The 21,511-nt window shown below is 43.7% G+C and overlaps 1 long non-coding RNA gene across 1 annotated transcript in view; it reads right to left on the bottom strand.

Annotated features, from left to right (window-relative positions):
- Positions 1 to 8,709: 8,709 nt before the first annotated feature.
- Positions 8,710 to 21,511, bottom strand: part of LOC109285835 (uncharacterized) — a 36,928-nt gene continuing 24,126 nt past the window's right edge. The window contains exon 3 of the long non-coding RNA XR_009462579.1: positions 8,710 to 9,442. This is a non-coding gene — a long non-coding RNA (uncharacterized LOC109285835). The remainder of the gene's footprint in view (positions 9,443 to 21,511) is intronic.

Below are 21,511 nucleotides of genomic sequence, written 5' to 3'. Positions count from 1 at the left end.
CCTCCCCGCCCTCCCCCGCGCGGGGGCTGAGGAGCGCGTGTCCCTGGACCCCACCGAGTTCCTCAGCATCCAGCCGGCAAAGGGAAAGGGGGAGAAAGAGGCGACCCGGCGGGTCTCGCAGCCACACAGACTCCTGAGGCTGCAGGCGCCCCTCAGAAAATGCCAGCTCCCCGCTTTGCTCAGAGCTGGGCCAGGGGGCCCGTCTTCAGAATAAGAAGAGAAGCCCTGCCATTCCCCCAGCCGGCCCTGCGCCCATCGAGCCCACTCTGGCATCGCACGTGGTCCTCTGCTCAGCATCCCCCCTCAGGGCGTTCCTGTCGAACCTGCTGCTGTTTTCTCTTTACCTGAACCCCAAAATCAACCCATTACCTCCCCCCGCAAAAAAACCCTCCTCATGTGTGCTATGGTGATCCAGCACAAGCCACTTCTCCACTCAAAGCTCCATTTCTTGCACGTTACACCCCTGCCACCCTTTTCTGGTGCACAGCCCTTTGATAAGAAACTGGGGTTTTAATCGGAACATCAGCATGGAAGAGACCTGGGTCATCTGAGTCCAGTCCTCTGCTATTACAGCAACTATTTTATATAACCTTGATCATCAAGCTTCACCCTAACCGCTCAACATAGGTAGGTGACAAATCACCTTTTACACCACTGCAAGTAGCAGCCCTGCCTCCACTGTGAAGGGACCCTCCTCTTATCCCCAAGTTAAGAAGGTTATGTTAACCTTATGTATCAAAGAGACATGTCACACACTAGCAAAGAACGGAACCTGAAAGGGAGAGCAAACTGGGTCTGACCAAGGGTTTTCTCCCACTGTTCCTCTCTCAGTTGCAGCCTCCAGCATTTAAGGTCTAGACAGCTCTAATTCAGAGGCTGTATCCCTAACTCCCGTGCTCAGTAGCTACTGATGCCCCCTTCCTCCAAGAATATGTCCAATTTTTTTCAATCTAGCTAAGCTGTCAGCTTCCACAACATCTGGTGGCTGTGAGTTCACACTTGAATTACATGCTCTGAAAGCCCACACCTAGGCAGAAAGCTTTTGACTCTGGATTCCTATTTGAAATCTCTGGCTGCGTCCAGATAAGCACGGACGTTTCCTTGTGCCGCTGCTACTTCTCTCTGGGGAACACCCATGCCACATGCGCTCTGGTGTTCAGCAGATTACCCCAGGTTGGGTAAGGGAGGCTGGGGCTAGCAACCGTGCTGGCCCCAGCATCCTTACGTAGGGTCTTTGGGTCCTCCTGGGGCAGAAGGAGTGTGGCTCTGGCTGGCTAGGCTCCAGTTTTGGGCAGCACACATTGCCACCATATGCACCACCCTGCTTTTTTTGGCATGGGTTTCTTTGACCCTTGGATCTCCTGGGGTCAACTCCCCACACCTTGCACTGCAAGGTAGCAACATTGCAGAGCCACTGGCAGGAATATTCGAACGCTCGTGGCGCACGGGCCAAGTCCCAGAGGACTGGAAAATGGCTAACGTGGTCCCCATTTTCAAGAAGGGGAGGAAGGAGGACCCAGGCAACTATAGGCCAGTCAGTCTCACCTCCATCCTTGGTAAAGTCTTTGAAAAAATTATCAAGGCTCACATTTGTGAGAGCCCGGCAGGGCAAATTATGCTGAGGGGAAACCAGCACGGGTTTGTGGCAGGCAGATTGTGCCTGACCAATCTAGTCTCCTTCTATGACCAGGTTACGAAATGCCTGGACACAGGAGGAGGGGTGGATGTCGTATACTTAGACTTCAGGAAGGCCTTCGATACGGTATCCCACCCCATACTGGTGAACAAGTTAAGAGGCTGTGATGTGGATGACTACACAGTCCGGTGGGTGGCGAATTGGCTGGAGGGTCGCACCCAAAGAGTCGTGGTGGATGGGTCGGTCTCGACCTGGAAGGGTGTGGGCAGTGGGGTCCCGCAGGGCTCGGTCCTTGGACCGATACTCTTTAATATCTTCATTAACGAGGGACGAGGGAGTCAAATGTACTCTGTCCAAGTTTGCAGATGACACAAAGCTATGGGGAGAAGTGGACACGCCAGAGAGCAGGGAACAGCTGCAGGCAGACCTGGATAGGCTGGACAAGTGGGCAGAAAACAACAGGATGCAGTTCAACAAGGAGAAATGCAAAGTGCTGCACCTAGGGAGGAAAAATGTCCAGCACACCTACAGCCTAGGGAATGACCTGCTGGGTGGCACAGAGGTGGAAAGGGATCTCGGAGTCCTAGTGGACTCCAAGATGAACATGAGCCGGCAGTATGACGAAGCCATCAGAAAAGCCAATGGCACTTTATCGTGCATCAGCAGATGCATGACGAATAGGTCCAGGGAGGTGATACTTCCCCTCTATAGGGTGCTGGTCAGACCGCAGTTGGAGTACTGCGTGCAATTCTGGGCGCCACACTTCAAGAAGGATGCGGATAACCTGGAGAGGGTCCAGAGAAGGGCCACTCGTATGGTCAAGGGCCTGCAGACCAAGCCCTATGAGGAGAGACTAGAGAAACTGGACCTTTTCAGCCTCCGCAAGAGAAGGTTGAGAGGCGACCTTGTGGCTGCCTATAAGTTCATCACGGGGGCACAGAAGGGAATTGGTGAGTATTTATTCACCAAGGCGCCCCCGGGGGTTACAAGAAACAATGGCCACAAGCTAGCAGAGAGCAGATTTAGATTGGACATTAGGAAGAACTTCTTCACAGTTCGAGTGGCCAAGGTCTGGAACGGGCTCCCAAGGGAGGTGGTGCTCTCCCCTACCCTGGGGGTCTTCAAGAGAAGGTTAGATGAGTATCTAGCTGGGATCATCTAGACCCAGCACTCTTTCCTGCCTATGCAGGGGGTTGGACTCGATGATCTATTGAGGTCCCTTCCGACCCTAACATCTATGAATCTATGAATCTATGAACATGGGGAATGCCTGCATGTGCAGGATGTGCTGCTGCAGACAGGTCTGTGGTGCCACATACTGCACGTCTGAGCTTGTCTGAATGCGGTCTCTGGGTTCATCTTGTGAATCACTCTGGTGCTCCTAGCAGGGACAACATAGTACAGCACCTTTGAAAGGATCTCAAGGCACCCCAGGGTGCTGCAGCACACTGGTTGAGAATCACTGTTCTAAACCCTTAGCCCCCACCCATGGACCAGCACTGCAAACATCAGACTGCATTCAAGAAAGACCCCAGCCCGAGCAATATGTAAGGGGCTCCTAAGCTGAATAAGCTTCTAAACTGAATAAGCTTAGGGGTCCTATGATACCCAAAACTTGTCTAAATCTCTCCCAACCATACATTTGGTCCAATTAAAGATACCACAAAACTCTTGCCTCAAATCTGAGTAAAGAATTAAGGGTATAGCAATGATCCAGTTATTCTTGGATCACCCCGATTCTGCACCTCTTAGTCTTGAAGGAGCCAGGATATATGCCCTGCCCTGGCCTGAACCTCTTTTTCCGCTCAAAGTACAACCTCATGCCGAGTCCTGCACCCTCCTGTCCATGCTGCAGACACTCCTTGAATAAGAAATTGGCTCTGAATGGCTGCAAGGGACAAAATATTCTTGGCTCATTCTGAGTCAGACATCTCCCTGTTTGCTTCCGAAGCAAATGTGGAGAAGTGGGTGAAGGGTGTACTACTATGTAGGGAGTTGCACAGAAAAGAAACTTGGTGACAAGAGGGGGGTCCCTTCACAGTGGAGGCAGAGCTGCTACTTGCAGTAGTGTAAAAGGTGATCTGTCATCTATGTATGTTGACTTGTTAGGGAGGAGTTGATGATAGAGATTATATGAAATAGTTGCTGTAATAGCAGAGGACAGGACCCAAATAACCCAGGTCTCTTTCATTCTTATGTTCCCATGAAACCCCAGTTTCTTATCAAAGGACTGTGCACAAGACCTTGTGCTAGTGGGAGGGGTGTAACATAAAAGAAATAGAGCTTTGAGTGAAGTGGCATGTGCTGGGTTCATCATAACAGCTTACAGTTGCATAAATGTGACCCCAACTAGTCATTTGTATGACAGTTGATTCATTTACAGATAGTAGGACAGTTGCTTATTCAAACTGGAAGGAGGTGGGAGATAATGAGACAGGGCTTTAGGGAGAAAAAGCTTTGGAATGAGGAGCATCACGTCCTCATTTCTCCAAACAGCTTAGCTTTTAGCTGGACATGCCACTTAGGTCAAGATGGCTTTTTTCATTTATGTGGGTTGAAATCCCAATTTCTTACTGAAAAATTGCTTGCAAATTGGAGAGCAGGAAGGAGGGTGACACAGACCAGGACTTTGCACCAAGTCAAAGCTTTGGGGCAAGTAGCAACACATCCTAGAATCTTCATAATGAACAAATGGTTCTGTGGGTTGTCTTCTTTGAGGTTACTCAAGAAACATTTGGCCAGTCAGCCTCGTAGCTAGCCAAAGGCACCTGCTTATTCAAGGAATGCTTGCAAATGAGATGGTGTGATGGGTGGTGGATGTGTGGTACTATTCATCGCAGAAACATTTCTTGCATGAGGATATGATATTTCCCAGCTACTTCAGAACCATCTAGTAGTCAGCCACATGCAATTCGGAATGATCCAAGAAGTCCCATTTATAGTTCCTCAAATCTCAGTATGTAGTTAAGCGACAGGTATTTTCACCACATTTTTAAACCACTGGAAACAGTTTGACCTCTAGCTTTAAAGTATATTGTTATAAAATTCAATCTCTGATTTTGCTGAAATCTTGGAGAATCTGAATTTGCAATGAATTTGTTTAAAGAATTTTTGTCAATGTAGTTTTAAATATTTTTTGGCCCTTGAATAAGAACCTGGGAATAAAGAATGGACTTCAACCTCATGATGTAGTTGTAATCTACAAAACCTCATGCTACCCTACCTTCCTTCTTCCAGAAGTTCAACTACAGGGTAGGAAAAAAGAGAGCTCCCCCTGCTCCCTTTTTGTTATTAGAAATTGCTCAAAATGGTGTAATGCTGATCTTGTGCAAATCCCAACACAAAAAAACAGCATTCTTTGCACAGAAATAGTTTTGTAAGTCCTGTAAACAATCTTTAGCAGTGGCCAAAATATGATGCTTCTGAGAAAAGCAAAAAAATCAACCCCTAGTGCACTGAACTGCTTATGCACTGGTATAGGTGGGAGAGGACTGTGCCTTCCAGACCACTCCAGAGATCAGGGGACATCCAAAGCCTGAGATTTATGCTGTAGCATTTATTATTACTATGCCACCAGAATGCAAGTGATGCAAGCATTCTTAATCACAAAATCATCCAACCATTTTTAACATCCCAGGTAGAAGCAAATTTGTGATCAACTGTTGAACTATAGGGATTAAAACTTTTGTGGAAGCAAATATGTGCAAATTACAGCAATATGGCTATTGTTTCCCAATTGCAGAAGACATACCATGAATTATGCTTTACAGCACAGGACCATAATTGTTATCAACAGGAAAACAGACTTATGAAGACTATCTATCTGTGCCCCCCCCACGAAATTGGCCGACGGTGGGATGCCGGTGGCAGAAGTGCTGCCAATGGAAGTCCCCCGCCGGTTGCTGACTGGCCACTGGTGGACCCTCCCATGTGTCCCGTCCCCACCCCCCCTCGGCCGCCATCCCCCGGTTACTGACTGGCCACTGGGGGACTCCCCCCCCAGTTGTGTTCTGCTGGTGCTCCCCAAGACTCAGGAGGCACCAGTCACCCATGGAAGAAATACTAGTGGAGAAGAGGATCAGAAAATGATTCCACCCTAATAAGAGGTAGCTGTTACCTTACATGAGATTCACCATCCCAGGAAGACAATATGAAATGACCTGGATATTATTCTTGCAAGGTCTTGTAAATGGCTGGTCCTAAGCAAATGGTCCTTCTTATCCTGCTCCTTTTTTGCTGCTTTTCCAGCTACCTATGCTGATTTCACTGAGACTCTCATTCAGTGACTATGACATTTTTTGGTTTAAGTCTAGTGTTTACACCAACTTTGAAGAAGGTTCTCTTTCTAAGACTTCAAAAAGAGGGAATTATTAACTATATTGCAGAATGTTCCTGGTTTACCATGCTTCTCTTCCAAAAATCACACATGTTCATATTAACTTTCCTTGCCTAGGATCAAATTTGAGAACTGGCAGTACAAATATCACTGTGTTGAATGTGGTATGAAATCCTGGCTATGGCAACAGGCCTGCCTGTGTTCCTGAGGTTATTATATCATGCGTAAGTGATGGATCTATTCAGCATCAGTACAGGGACACAAAATGGATACATCACAATGGATGCTATGCACATTTAGATTTACTGGTTGTAATTGTGCCTAACAAGGCTGTTTCTCTCTTGAAATAGAAGCCCCCAATTTTGTCCTGCCCATAGTGGCGGCCCATACACAAATAAACATGAACATAAATTGGTATCAGTCAGCCTGCATAAAGTTCTTCCTCTGTTCTAAAGAACTCTAGAACTTACCTGTCAGGTTTATTTCCTCTTCCAAAGCCATCTCCCTACCTGGTTCTCACAGCACTGCTGTCAGTTTGTTCCCAACACTCTTGCTCACTGGTCAAAGTAAACTGAGAATTCAGGTGAATGTAGAACCACTGTGGCCAGGCTCCCTTGTGCATCTCTTTCAACACCTTGCATTGGTTTATGAGTTCCTCCGCAGTCCTGGTAAATATCTCATTAGATGAAGAAAAATCTTTTAAATAGATCATTGATGCAGTGTTTCTGTCTGCCAGCTTTTAAAAGTGTTTCAAAGTCTGCTTAGTAGCAGCCTGCACAGGGACCTGGGAGCACTGGGGATGTGATATAGATATACTCTGAAAAGTCACTGGTTGTGAAACAGAATCTGGGGCCATGACAGACACTACAGACCCATAGACATAGGCAGCATGGTCTAGTGAAAAGGGATGAAGTACCCCAGAGTTCTTCTCTCAGTACTCCCACTCACCAGTTGTGCACCCATTGGCAATTCACTTTCATCTCTTTCCCCTCCAGGCCCTTGTCTAAATTATAAGCGATATGAGGTAGAATTGGTCTTTTAACAGGAGTATCAATCACACTGGGGCCCTGATCTCAACTGGAAAAAGGAGACAATACCGCAATAAAAATAAATAAATGTTGTGTAAAAGTCTGACTGAATTCAGTAGGATTCCCTGGGCACAAACTTGACCTATCCAGGTCAAGTTTCAGGATCAGAGCCTAAGGGCGTACCAAAAAGTGCAAAAAGATTACCATTCATAGAAAAGCCAATTGCTTGCCCATGTCTTCTGAACGGTTTTGCTTGCCAAAACCCACTTTGCTTGTTAATAGTGTATGTATAAAACTCTACAGATTTAAACTTTACAGGATGCCAGATATAGCATGTTAGGTCTGACCTATTAGCAGAGTAGACTGAATGAATTACATTTCAGAAAATGGATAATCATGCTTTAATATTTTATTTTTCATCCATTTCTCTGCCCCTGGCTCACACTTTCTTTCCTCCTCTGCTGGCTGTACTGTAGCTACCCCCGGTTTTGCTATGATTAATGCATTTCCAGCTAACAAATCTGCAAGCCATCAATCTTTTTCTGAACAGCAGTTAATATGTTAGGATATTTTTAAAACAGTTTGATTTAATCAGCTATACTGTCCCAATACATTCTGGACATGTACAAAGAAACTGTGTCCAAAATGATTTTTTTCTTTATAGATACTGTAATTCCTTCATAAGCTCCAAGTGCACTTCTCTGAAGTCAACATTATGGCTGTTTCACAGCATGTTTACACTCCTATTACTTAGGATGATTGTTAATTTATCTTTTTTAATACTGAAAAATAAAACAATAAAATGCTAATGTTGGTTCTTAAAACTAAATTCTATGTGTATAAATATAAATAAGGCATGAGAATAATAAAAATGTACAGTTAAATTAATTTATATAAATTCTATCCTAGATGGTCTGAGAATTGCACAGAAATATATATATACATAATGATCTTCATGCATTGCAGCCGACTTTGAGATAAAGGATAGTAAGCAAATGGTACATAACACAGCGGTAGAGGACAGAGGCATCTATATTAAACTTCATAGGAATCAGTTTAACTACCAGAATAACTTACAGTGCCAGTCCTGGACAGGCCTTTCTGATCTGACTTTTAAGCCTCAAGTGTTTGTAGGGATCTGGCTGTAGACATTTACCCACAACTTGGTCTGTAACTTGGCCACTTCCTACAAGCCCTCCAAACCACATCTGGATTCTTCTACCTTACAGTTTCATTGATTCTATTTGAACTGTGGGGCAGAGCTGTACTGCTACCCAGCATGTTTGCAGGTGGTGGATAGTGGAATGACCTTCAGGGAAGGTTTAGCTGGAAAATAAGCACAGGTAACTCTGCCAAATATGCAGTCACAGACCAAGCACTGGCAGCACCACCAGGATGTAGCAAGGACAGCAGATGGCAATGGTTTCCTACCTGAAAAGCCACATATATCCTGTGATTGTGCAGTGATACGGTGAGTACAGGTCACCTGCCTAGCCCCCAGCCATGGGTCTACAAGTCCTCAATGACAAAACAGGCAAAAGATGTTAGAATCTCAATGGTTATGAAGGTCGATGTAAGCTGCAGTAGAACAAGATCCCTAATTGTCTTGGTCTCCTTGCCATTGGATCAAGGTCCTGTTCTGTCGAGAGCTGTGTGGAAGCTGATATGCAGCAGCTTCTCCAAGATAAAAGAAGTCATGCACATGTGTCTCATGAAAACAGGTTTTCTAGCACCACATTCCTTTTATTTAAAATATATATTCCCCCCTTTCTGAGTGGAAAAATGGATAGAAGGGGAAATACAAAACTGAAAGTGTTCCCCAGACACTTCCCATTTTTTCCTGTCTTTTTCCAGTGCAAAATGGGAAAGGTAACAAAGGCAAGAGGGAGGTATTTATCATAATTTTAAAATGAAAATTGTTTAATATTTTTAAATATTTCTATTTCATAGAAATGGAAATGTCAACAAAAATAAAAACTCTATCAAAACCATTTTTCCAAGGAAATGTAATTGTTGTTGCCTGTATTATTCACTAAAAACATTTTGACCAGCTCTAGCATTAATCCCATTTTATAAATGGAGAGAAAAGCAAAAAAGTTAACTGAGGACATGCATCCACCACAGCAGCAGAGAGCTCAGTCTCACTGCCAGGAAATAACCCCCTTACCCACTTCCACTGTGCTACATACATCAAACCAAGAAAGAAGGCAGCAACAATGCTGTGAAAGCCAACAGTCCAGAGTATGCTGGAAACACAAGTTTTAGGCACTGTGAGGAGGGGAACCCAGAACATCCTCACCAAGTCATTTCCAGGGGTTTTGGCAGATGGAGCAGGAGCAGATGTTCATATCTTAGTCCTTCAGATGCAAATTATCTCTCTGCTGCCCCAGTGTGGACATATCCCAAATGACTGAGCAACTTCATCCATGTTGTAACAGGAACCTGTAACAAAGTTAAAAAATTAAATCCATGAAACAGATTCCAGCTATTGCTCTGCTCCTTTGTACCTCATGAGGTTCCTTCCAGGCCTACTTGACTATGATCCTATGATCTCATTAATTGCAGACAATCTAGCTGTGCCATGAACTCCTTACAGATTAATAACTTCCAAAGACTCCTTAGCATAAACAGAATAGAACATATCAGTAGGAGAAACCACAATATGCATCTAGGTTACAGAAAAAAAAGTATGATGTTCTATTTCAGATACCATATATGAGCAATGAGGTCAAAACAATATTGTAATGGATACCACTGGCAGAGCAGAGTTAAAGTTGTGCACATACCTTTGATTTGTGCATTTCCGAATGTATGAATCAGTAGTTGTTTAATTCAAACATCCTGATGTAGGTCTTCAGTTGAATTAGTATTTTATTTTTTATAGTTACTTCCTTAATACCCTAGGATAAATTCTTCCTTTGGTATAATTATCGTCATCATTCCTCTTACTTACATATAATGAATTTCAAGTAAAATATATTATGAATTGCATTTCTTGGATGTGAAACTAGGAAAGGGGAATATGCTTCTATAAATTTCTAGATGTACACCACATAGCATGCATAATGATGGAATTGCTATTAGAATTTATTATATCTAACTTCATCCATTTGTCTTCCTTTCCTGACTCCTGAACTTAATGTATAAAAAATTCTGAGCCTAGTATTTTAAACTTCTTCACCTTGCCTACAGTAGAGGAAATGCATTAAATAAACTAATGCTGCTCACAGAAATATGTCTTTGTTTATTTTTATTCATGTATTTGATTTATATGCTGCCCTTCCCAACAAAGGCTCAGGATGGCTTACAATAAGAAAACAGAACAACTTAAAAACAGGAAAGTGACAAGAATATCAAGATAAAACAGAGACACCATAAAGAACATAGATTTCATAGATTTCTAGAGCTGGAAGGGACCTGATAGATCTTTGGGTCTGACCCTGCTCCAGGCAGGAAAGAGTGCTGGGTTTAGGTAACCCCAACCAGAAGCCTGTCTAATCTCCTCTTGAACATCTCCAGTGCAGAGGAAAGCACTACCTCCCTTGAAAGCCCATTCCATATTTTGGCAACCCTTACTGTAAAGTATTTCTTCCTTATGTCCATTCTAAATCTGTTCTCCTCCACTTTGTGGCCATTATTTCTGGTAACCCTGAGGGGCACCCTGGTAAACAGTGTCCCCTATTCCATGCTCCCCCGCCCACCAAATGAGTTTGTAGGCAGCCACAAGATCTCCCCTCAGCCAGCCTCTTGTGGAGGATGAAGAGATTCAGATCCCTCAGTCTGTCTTCATAGGGTCTTACATGCAGGCCTTCAACCATACGAGTAGCCCTTCTCTGAACCTTCTCAAGGTTATCCACATCCCTCTTGAAGCGCGGCGCCCAAAACTGGATGCAGTACTCCAGCTGTGGTGTGACCAATGCCGCATAGAGGGGAATTATCACTTCCCTAGACCTGCTCGTGATACTCCTGCTGATGCAAGAAAGAGTGCGGTTAGCCTTGCTTATTACCCTGTCACACTGGCAACTCATGTTCATTTTTGTATCAGCCAGGACTCCAAGACCTCTTTCCACTGTTGTGGTGCTCAGAATGATACCCCCCAGTCTATAGGTGTGTTGGAGATTCTTTCTCCCCAGGTGCAACACCTTGCATTTATTTTTGTTCAGTTGCATCCTATTCTGATCTTCCCACTTCCCCAGTCTCTCCAAATCAGCCTGAATTCACACCCTGACCTCCAGTGTGTTCACTATGCCCCATAATTTCATCTCACCCTATATTTGTTTGGTACATGCTTGCCCAAACAGGAAGACCTTACAATGCTTCTGAAAGATATCCAGGTTCAGGCTGTAGCAAGCCTCAAATGTAGGGGTTGGCAAAATATGGCCCTCAGGCCTTATCTGAGGCCCATGGATAAATTTTGGGTAGACCCGTATCACATTCGTTAGCATGTTAGCAGGTGTTATGTTGATTAAGCATGGAAACAACATAAAGGATGGAGAACCACTGCTATGCGTGGCCCCTCTGGCTACTATGCCTGCACATGTGCACCAGAAGGCAGCAGGGCCTAATGTTTCACCCCTGCCCTTGCCCACGGGAGGGGAGCAGAGCTCTAGGTGCGGTCTGCAGCAGCCAAATGCAGCGGCAGGGAGAGATGTGGCATGAGCCCTAGGGCCTTTTGTGCATGGACGGAGTGAGCAGCTGGACATGAAGCAAGTGATGATGGTGTGAGTTGCCACAGCTGCTCCGCCCAGCTCTGCAGGGCCCCGCAAACCGCGGGGCCCGGGACAGTCACCCCAATGCACACCCCCTATTCCCCCTGAATGGCCCTGTCCACATCAGCTCACCAAAACTTGTTAAGTGGCCATCCAGCTCAAATAATTGCCCACCCCTGCTCAAGAGGGAGAGAGTTCTGGAGCTGAGAAGTAACTACAGAGAACAATGACCCACATGTTCTTGCCATGCACACTTGGCGTACTAATAGTACTTGTAGGAAGTTGCTCTCAGTTGATATTAGGGATCACAATGTAGCATAAGGGAGATGGTGGTTCCTTAGGTACATAGGGCCCAGACTGCTTAGGGCCTTATACTTCCAAACCAGCACCTTGATGGAAAGCTATTGGAGCCAATGAAGACTCTGGAGCACTGACCTTATGTCTTCCTGATGACCCACCCTCATAAGAAGGCAGGCCACTGCATTTTGCACCAGCTGCAGCTTCCAGGCAGTTTTCAAGGGCAGCCCTACGTAGAGTTCACTGCAGTAGTCTAGCCTTGAGGTTACAAAGGCACAAAGAATGGTGGCCAGATCAGAGTCTGAAAGGAAGGGTCACAGCCTTTTCTCCAGATGGAGCTGGTGAAAGGGGCTTCTAGCCTTCGTTGCCACCTGAAGATTCAAGTGCAGCAAAGGATGCAGGAGCACCTCAACGCTCAGAACCTGAGTGACAAGAGGAGGCTGAGATGGGTATCCCGGTCTCTCTCCCCTGACTCGAAAGTCGAGTGGTCTGTCTACCACTAGCACCTGTCTAGTTTGGATTCAGTTTCAAGTGCTTTACTCGCATCCAGTCCCCAGCTGCAGCCAGGTACTGGGAAGACTGAGACTGCATCTCTACACTGAACGGCAGTAAAAAGAAGCCAGTTTAGCTATAGATGTGTATCAACGAAAATTTTAAATGTAGGGCCTGATTCTCATCCACACTAAGGCCATTGAAAACCACTGTGATAACATCAACACACTTTATGGTAATTAATCCTTTTTTAACCCCCCTTTTTATTTTCCCATTAGTGTAAGTAGAAATCAAACCCCTAACATGTTATCTTTGTAAAGTACTTTTTATTCCAAGTTGTTGGGGTTTTTTTTTTACATCACCATCTAAATGCCTTCAATTGCAATTTTGGTAGAATCTAAGCAACTAGACTAATTCCCAATAAATTAAGATAGAGAAGAGATAAAAGAGATGCTCTCTTACACTGGGAATTTTTAAGAAAAAATGTATACAATGTAAGATGGATTTATTAGTGAACCTATACTGAATCACTAGCTTCCTCAGAGGAATTTGTGAGAGAGATTCAGAAGAACTTGAGAAGTTGGGCAGTTTTCTGAAGCTGACACAATAAACATGTTTGTGGTGGAACAAATTAAGTGGGAAGACAAGTGCCATGTGCTTAATGACAAAGAAAAGCATATTGGCACTTAGGACAAAAAATACAGAAGTTTTTCAAGAATAGGTCTTTTCTGTAAAAATGTGACTCCTGGACGGTTGTTGAGGGCACTGAAACAGTTTGATTTAGGGAGCAGCTATAATTTAGATACCTAACATTTGCAAGCTAAAACAGGACAGTGAATTGGCAACTAACTCATTTGGGTCAGTTACTCTGTTGCTTTTTTCTCCTCCAAGAAATGAACATCTCCTCCCTTTGCTCTATATCTGGAAGTGTTCCAATATGCTCACCAAATTATAGTGGGGAAGACCAGCAATCTTGCCTAATTTGAAGCTATATACTGTCACTTATTTTCATCAAAGCACACAAAAATACAAAATCACAAGCCATGCAAGGAAAAGCCTAAAAATTTCCATACCAATATATCTAAATAATTTCTTGATTGTTTTTCAAAGCACATTTATTTGACCAATTGATAACAACAGAATTCACCATCCACTAATGAACAGTCTTACCATAATATTCTACTAAAAAGATAATTGGATGTACAGTATTTACACTTTTAGGGACAATTTTCTATTGGCATCAATCCACCAATCTTACTGGAAATTTATCAAATATAATTTTAATACTACTCCCAATCACATGTTCTGCGTGGGGCTTCCTCAAAAATTAGTTGGCAACCTCAAATAATTAGCTCATATGACAAATTATTACAAAAGCATTTTTCAGTTGGTAATAGCTTGTCTTAGGACACATTCTGTTTAACCAAATCCTTTCAAGCATGTAAAGGAAGTTTCCTGTATTTCTGGCCATCTTTACATAGCTTATAACATTGCCTGATATCATACTTCAATATTCCATAGTAAGGGGCTGTTGAAAATTTCCTGCCTACACTTTTTCAGGGGAACATCACATGTTTGACTAGATTATTTTTTTCTTGAACAGTGTCTTTATTCTGCAGAAAGTTTTAACTTTTTTGCGGAAAATCTGCACATTTGGAAGGCTAAACATTTTTAGTCTTCAACCAAAATCTGAAAATTTCTATTTGGAAAATGGAAATTGTCAGTCAAAACTATATGTTATTCAAATGAACTAGAATCTGTAAGTTCCATTTGTGTCAGTATTAAATCCACTGCAGTGACTCATGGCAGGTGCAGCATGATGGAAATAGTAAAAATAGATAGGGGCTGCTGTATGCAAGGGGTAAGTGAGCTCTAGAAGTGAAAGGTCTTTATAGAGTCCTGCCAGCAACTCCCTTATGATGAATGCAAGGGAGCTTCAGGTTAAGTGGCTTTGCTGGTTGCTATGGTGGCAGAAAAACCACCTCCCCCCATGAGTCTCAGCCATTTTGAGATTTAAAGGTTAAAAACAACATCTTGAGTTTCACTTGGAAACTCACCAGCATCCAATACAGCGGCACAGATGCAATTGTGCAGTCAGTGTGACTTTCCATTCAAATACGCCTCTGAGTTGTGCATGGCTTCAGTGTCCCAGATGTAACTAAGTTTTGAAATGTAGATCCAGGGAGAATGAAAGTAACTTATTGTGTAAGTGACAAAGATATAGGTAAGCATACACCTATATCCATGCACCTCTGAAAGAAATGGTTAAACTGATAAGCACCAAAGGAAAAGAGCCTTTTTAGCCCTATCAGCTATTTCAATACTCAACCCAGGAGCAACAGAGTAAGCAGTTGATGCACCATATCAGCTTCCCACTCTCCTAATTTTCAATTAAAAGTCTGGTGACAAGGGAGCATGGTGAACTGCAAGACGTTTTAAGGGATGAGAGTGACCCAATGGCCAAAAATTTGGGGAACCACTGGTCTAGCCAAGCCCCTAAGCCAAATAATTTGGCGACGAGTAGCATATGCATTCTCTTGGGAGTGCTGTAGGTGCTCACCAATTCTTCTTGCCAGCAGTGTATCCATCTTATCACTGAGGAACAGGAATTTATGATCATTACATGTCCTACTGGACAAAGGGCTCCCAAATAATGCACCGATAACATTTTTTTGGGCTGATACCAATGGCCAATTATTGATGAGCTATACCTGCTGATACTGATCTGATTGCTGATGTGCAGCCCGGCAGCTTGGAGAACAGTATCTGACTGATAAGTCTGTTGGGGGAAAGGGAAAGGGGAAGGGGGCAGATCGAGGCCACTGCAGTATAGGGAGTGGGACTGGGACAGGGGCAGGCACTGCCCAGCTGGGACAGAGTGGGGCATGGGACAGAGCTGCGAGTAGCTTGTCTGGGGAGCAGAGAGGGGGAGGTGGCTCCCACTGCTGTGTGCACGCAGGGGAAGGCACGGAGGGCATGTGCTCCCCCGATCTGTGCATGGGGCGAGGGTGGACTGCCCACTTGAGACCGGAGATGGTGCTGGGCTCTTCTCAGTGAGTGGCACTGGGCCAGGGCTGTGCTCGGGGCAGGCAGCAGTGCTGGCACCATTGTAATAAGGTGCTACCATGAGTTCTGCATGAGTATATCACTTTTAATTGAAATAGTATATGGTTTCTTTTACTGTGCTACATCTTCCATTTATTACACAAGACATCAAATGCTGACAATTATATTCTTAACGCTGCTTTGTGTCGTTTCCAATCGGCAAAAGCAGTTCTGGGAATTAGACTTGCCTGCTCACTGCTACTCTTTCTGCAAAGAGGGGAAACAAATTAGAGGGAACATTGCTCTGACTCATGCCAGCAGGCACTCAGTAGACTGAAAGAAATATACTTAGCAGCTAGGGATGGAAACAGGCCATACTTTGCAGCAGTCAATTAGCAAAATAGAAGTACCGATCCTATTTAAAGCTGAGCTTCTTCCTCCCACCTTTTTTTCCTCCCACCTTTTTTTCCTCATAGAAAAAGGACTGGACAAGTAGGAGAGGGCAAAGGTAAAATATTAGGAGGCTGAAATGGGAGAAGATAAAAAAAAAATTGGTGAACCAAAGCTGCTTGCAGTGGAAAGATTGACTAGCAGAGTTTGACCACTACCTAACACAAAGCTCTTTAAAATTCCTCCTAAAAATAAATCCGTTTTAATATGCAATGGATCTACAAGTAAAATATTCAGCTAGGGTAAACTGGCATAGTTCCAGGCTGATGGTGTTCTGGTTTACACTATGTATACAAATGGGCTGTTTGAAGGGAATACAGCCTGCGTCCAGGAAACGAGATCACTTTTTTCTTGCTATTTTTTTTAATCTTCTTTACTTCATCTGGACTTTGGCATTCCACAGGTCCTGAACAGGCCAACATGATATTCCTTAAATAATAAGAGTAGCAATAACAACACTCTGTCTAAATGAGGAATGGTGCTCAGTAGATAAGTGACAGGCTGTTTTGCATGCTTTTATATATTTTTACATTTTTGTTCTGCACATCCCAGATTTATGTGCTTGTATTAGTGCCAGGACCTCTTGCTAACACACTACTATATTTAGAAAGCATCTCAGGAACCTTTTCTTACCAACTCTTGTGAGCCTCTGCTAACTCCATGTCAGCAGCACTTTAAAAGACCCACTAAGGAAAAAAAAAAAGGGTTGGAAAACTGCAATGCAGTCTGAATCTCTGGGTGTAGTGGGAGAAGAAGTTACACTATCTGATTATTATTGAGATGAATGCTTAAAGTTTGGTACATGGTAACTACTATGTGGCCCATTTATCCATAGCCCAGTGACATTATTCTCACATTTACTCCAGTGGTCTATGATGGAGCCCCACCTGCTGCTATATACAGCTCCTTTCAATTTAAGGAGCTAGATACAGAATACATTTATACAAGTATAACATTTGATGTCATTATACTTATGTAAAGTATCCCCAGATCCTAAGCAGAGAGAGAGTAAGTATTCTGGTATAGCTATTCAGAGTAGATGCTTTACAAGAAAAGTCTCTAGATGTGAGTAGGTAATAGCATGTTTGCACTGAACAAATAGCTTCTCTGAGATGGAAGTAAACAGACAGTGCCTACCATGCTATAACTTATAGTGGTAGCATTTTACCCCTGATTTTTCCTGGGGAAATTCTATATCAGGTTTGTGTATATTACATTGGTATATGGGTTTATATAATCTGCCCAGTCCATATTTACACTGGTATAAAGTCTGGTTACCCCAGCATAAATACACTAGGTATCAAGCATTTAGGATCTCAAAATCCTAAACCAACTAATTCTTTGCACTTGAATTGAATTAAGGATCCTAGTCCTGCATTCTTTGTGCACCCAAAACATCAATGAAAAGCCTTGGTGCATGAGAAAATTTCAGGGCTTTGATGTGTTATAATTTTTCAATAAAACATCAGGCCTCTCATCCTGACATTTACTGTACTCACTGTATTACATCAATGTATTTTGATGGTCATTAGTACAAAGCTTAACAGAGCAGCTTACATCCTTTGATCAAACTATCTATTAAAACATTGAGTTGATCTGTTTATCTTTTGGTAGAATAAATCTTACTCTTTTCATATATTGCTCTAAAAATGACAGCAGCAATATGAAATTTCCTTCTACAGACACTGGTTCAATGGTAACAGAATTAAACTCCATGCACCAAAGGAAAAAAATGAAGAAAGAATCAATGTCTAAACAGTTTTGCTCTCATTTTTTTATTCTAATGTTTGGATGATTAGTTTATCTCTTAATAGTTCTTTGGTCCTATTTTAAAGCCATCTCAGTTAAGTATATCTTGCATCCCAATTGTAATACTTCCTCCTTGGAAATCCAAATATGGCACAACTGACCTTTCTGAAACTTAGTTACAATCACTGCCATTAGTCTGAGGGAATATTCTACAACATGGAACATTTTTTAAAATCTACTGCAGTAAGCATACCTTCTAACAATTTAACCAGGGAGGAGAATGCTACCTATGCAAAGGCTGAGGTTTTAATGACCTCATAATTAAATGCAATTTTAAAATGTGATAATCTGAATATGCTCTGCTACCATCCACGCAATTTCTAGATATTTGTTCCTGCTTAGCTTGTGCCTATTAGGAACAGCTCTGAAGCCAGGTAGAATGAAGCCAGCACATTGCCCTTTTACAAGCTTCTGCAGATTCTGGGCCCTATGCAAGCTAAATCATCCTTGACAGCCTTTCAATTCAATCTATTGCCTCAGGCTAGAAACAGATGTTATATTTATCCTTGAATAAGTTATGCCTGTATTTATCCCAGAACAAAATACCCTGGGATTGAAATGTATGCATATGGCCCTTCTAATCATGGTTTGTGAATGGCTGAATACAGGGCTGCTTTTCTGCCATTGATTCAATTATGCCATCTTGGGATAATTGTACAACTAGGTTTTGCAATATCCTGGCATAAACTTTTATCCAAGAAACTTTTTTTAGGATTTATCCTGGGATAAAGGACATCTGTTCACTTGTATTTTACACCAGAATAAAATGGTTTTATCCCAGGATAACTGCATCGTCTGTTTGTGGCCTCAGACATCAATTCTTCTCAATTGTATGGTTGTGAGAGGGTCATTGCCCTGTTATTTGTATTCTACTTAATTTACCCAAGTCCACCTTACTCTCCCAGCCCCTCTGTGAGCCCTTTGGGGTAACCTCCATCCATGCAGGGGCACAAAGGAAACAGTCCCCACGAGCATGTACATGCATTTCCCTGGAGACAAATTGCCCCAGGTATGGTAGGGGAGGCTGGCCCCAGCAGCCTTATTTGGGGTCCTGGGTCCCTCCCGCAGCTGCAACAGCAGTGATCCAAGAGTCCAGAGCCTGGCCAGCATCAGAGAGAGGCTCTGGCCAGCTAGGCTCCAGTTTCAGGCAGTGCTTGCTGCTGCCATGTGTACCGTGCCACTTTTTTTTCCTGAACTTTTTTTTTATATACCTGGAAAATAATTTTGCTCATTCATGTGCACTGTGTGCCTTTGACGCACTGCAAAGCACATGTTCCCACTCATGGGGATGAGGCCTATGTTGCTGTGTGCACAGGATCTGCTGTTGTTTTGTCCCTGGACTAGGATTGGCAAGAGAAAGAAAGCTCTTTGCACCAATCTCAGTGCACTAAACCTGACCAAGAGCAACAGAAAATCTGGACCCTGGGAAATAAATCTACCTTTTCGTTGCCATGTACAGTCAACAATAATGCTGGGGTGCTGTAGAGTCAACTTCTACTGCAGTGCAACAGGCAAAGACTAAATAGAATACTTGGGATTAGGGTTAGCTTTAAACACCCAGGTATGGTTTTGCTGGATAGGTGGCCATGTAGGCACCATATTCCAAAGGGGTGTATTATAATTCAAGATGACTTTAGGGAGATCTTTGTAGAATGCACAACCAGATAGAGCAGATGAACACAGAAGACTATTACCTTCCTGCAACTCTTTCCCAATAGATGCATTATATAGTTAGCCAGATGGATGACTCATTAGGTTTTCTTCCCACAGAACACAAGGCATGAAAGGAGACCATATAGCTAGATAATTTTCTAACCCTTAAAGCAGGGGTGGGCAATTCTTTTGGCTGAAGGGTCTCTTAATGACTTCTAGTGAGCTGTCAAGAGCTACAAGGGTAGCCCTGCCCCATGACAGTCCACCTCCTGTTCACCACCTTAGGACTAGAAATCCCATATTTTAATTTTATTTAAAAAAATATTTTGTCTTGATTTACATGTGTTTGCATAGTGTATACAGAGGAGACCGCATAATAGTTCAAAATAAAGTTTTACTCTTGTATAATGTGTGTGTAGGGGTGGTTGGGGAGGTGGGTGTAGGGTGTGTGTGGTCCATGCCTCCACACAGGAGTTCCAGCACTTGAGTGGGAAGCCACACATGGAGGTACAGAGCCCTATGGCCCATGACTCCCTGCGGCTCCTGGTTCACATGCCATTGGGCCAAGTGGGCTTCATGCTGCCACGTGTGGCTCCCGGCTCTCCTTCTGGTAGCCACATGCCATTGGGCCAGCCAGGCTAGCTCTGTGCCAGCACATGGGGCTCCCAGCACTGCAGCTGGGAGCACACTACCAGACCAGGCTGGCTCTGTGCCTCCATATGTAGCTCCCTGCTGGAATGCTGGAAGCCCCACACGGAGGCACGAAGCCGGCCCAGCCCAGCCCAGCCCAGCCCAATGGTGCATGCCTCCCACCTGCAATGCCGAGAGCCCCGTACCAACCTCCCTCCCCTCCTGCAGGCAAGAGCTCCCCTCCCCACTCACCAGCCATCCAGTCATGCACCATCACACTCGGTGCCTCTATAAGGAGGTGGAGGCACAGAGCATGCCCAGTCTGATGGCATGCAACCTCTGAAAGCCCACCTCCTGCCAGCTTTCAAAGGGGCATCCATGGACCAGTAATAATTGTTTTTTGGAGGGGCCCCACGAGCTGGATAGAATGGCCTGGTGGGCTGGATCCAGCCCTTGGGCCATATTTTGCCCACCCCTGCCTTAAACGGTGTTGGGAAAAATGCAAAAGCAAAAGGAGAAAAGACAAGCATGTGCAGCCTGGAAAAGAGAGTTCTGATGTGAATCTGGCTAAGATCTGGGAAAAAAGAAGAATGACTTGGGGAAATAGAAAGAATGAAGGACCTGCTATGCTGACTTGTAGTGCCAAAAGTTATTAACCTAGGTGCCAATTCAATCTGAGCTTCCACTCCCATTTCCTTAGCACCACAGCTGCAAAACCAGAACCAGATAATTTACCATCAGGAACGAATGTGGGATTCCCCGCTTCTGAGCAATCAAGACTACTTTCTACACTTATCACACTCTGGACTGTTGGAGAGCTAAATACTGTGGAAACAACTACACAGAACAGGGCATGGGAAAGTCAGGATAATTTGTACTAATACATATATATTTATTATACTTAATCAGGTCCCTGTTTTTATTTCCCTCTGATTTTTTGTTGTTTACTCTAGTTGTTCCCTGTTTCTTGCTAGTTAAACTTGATTTGAGAATAGTCACAAAAGTGTAAAGTTCAAAATGCAGGATGAATCCTCTGAATGCTGCCTCTATGAAAATGAAACTGTCTAAAATAAGAAGTCTTGTGTTTTGTCAATTAATTGCCAGGTACAAACAGCAATCCCGGTTACAGCGCAGCATCAGAGCAGAGACAAATCCCAATGTCCTTACAGATCATCAGACTAGTTTTTAAGCCATGGTCCCTGCACTATGAGACTATACAGGATAGCACATCATACAGACTCCGCATGGAAGCCCCAGGGAAGCACATGCTGCTAAAACAGCAGCTCTATCGCCTTGTATGCATTCATCTTAGAGACTTACTGGTGTAAAGCGGGGCAATCATTTTCCATACAGCATCTTTTCTGTTGAATTGAAATGCCTTTTTCTGGGGAAGCTATTTTACTGAGATGTCTCTGAGCAAACTGAT

The sequence above is a fragment of the Alligator mississippiensis genome, chromosome 5 (genome assembly GCF_030867095.1).
Source record: "Alligator mississippiensis isolate rAllMis1 chromosome 5, rAllMis1, whole genome shotgun sequence".
Taxonomy (NCBI): domain Eukaryota; kingdom Metazoa; phylum Chordata; order Crocodylia; family Alligatoridae; genus Alligator; species Alligator mississippiensis.
The sequence above is the reverse complement of the archived record's forward strand: the minus strand, read 5'-3'. Positions and strand labels throughout refer to the sequence as shown.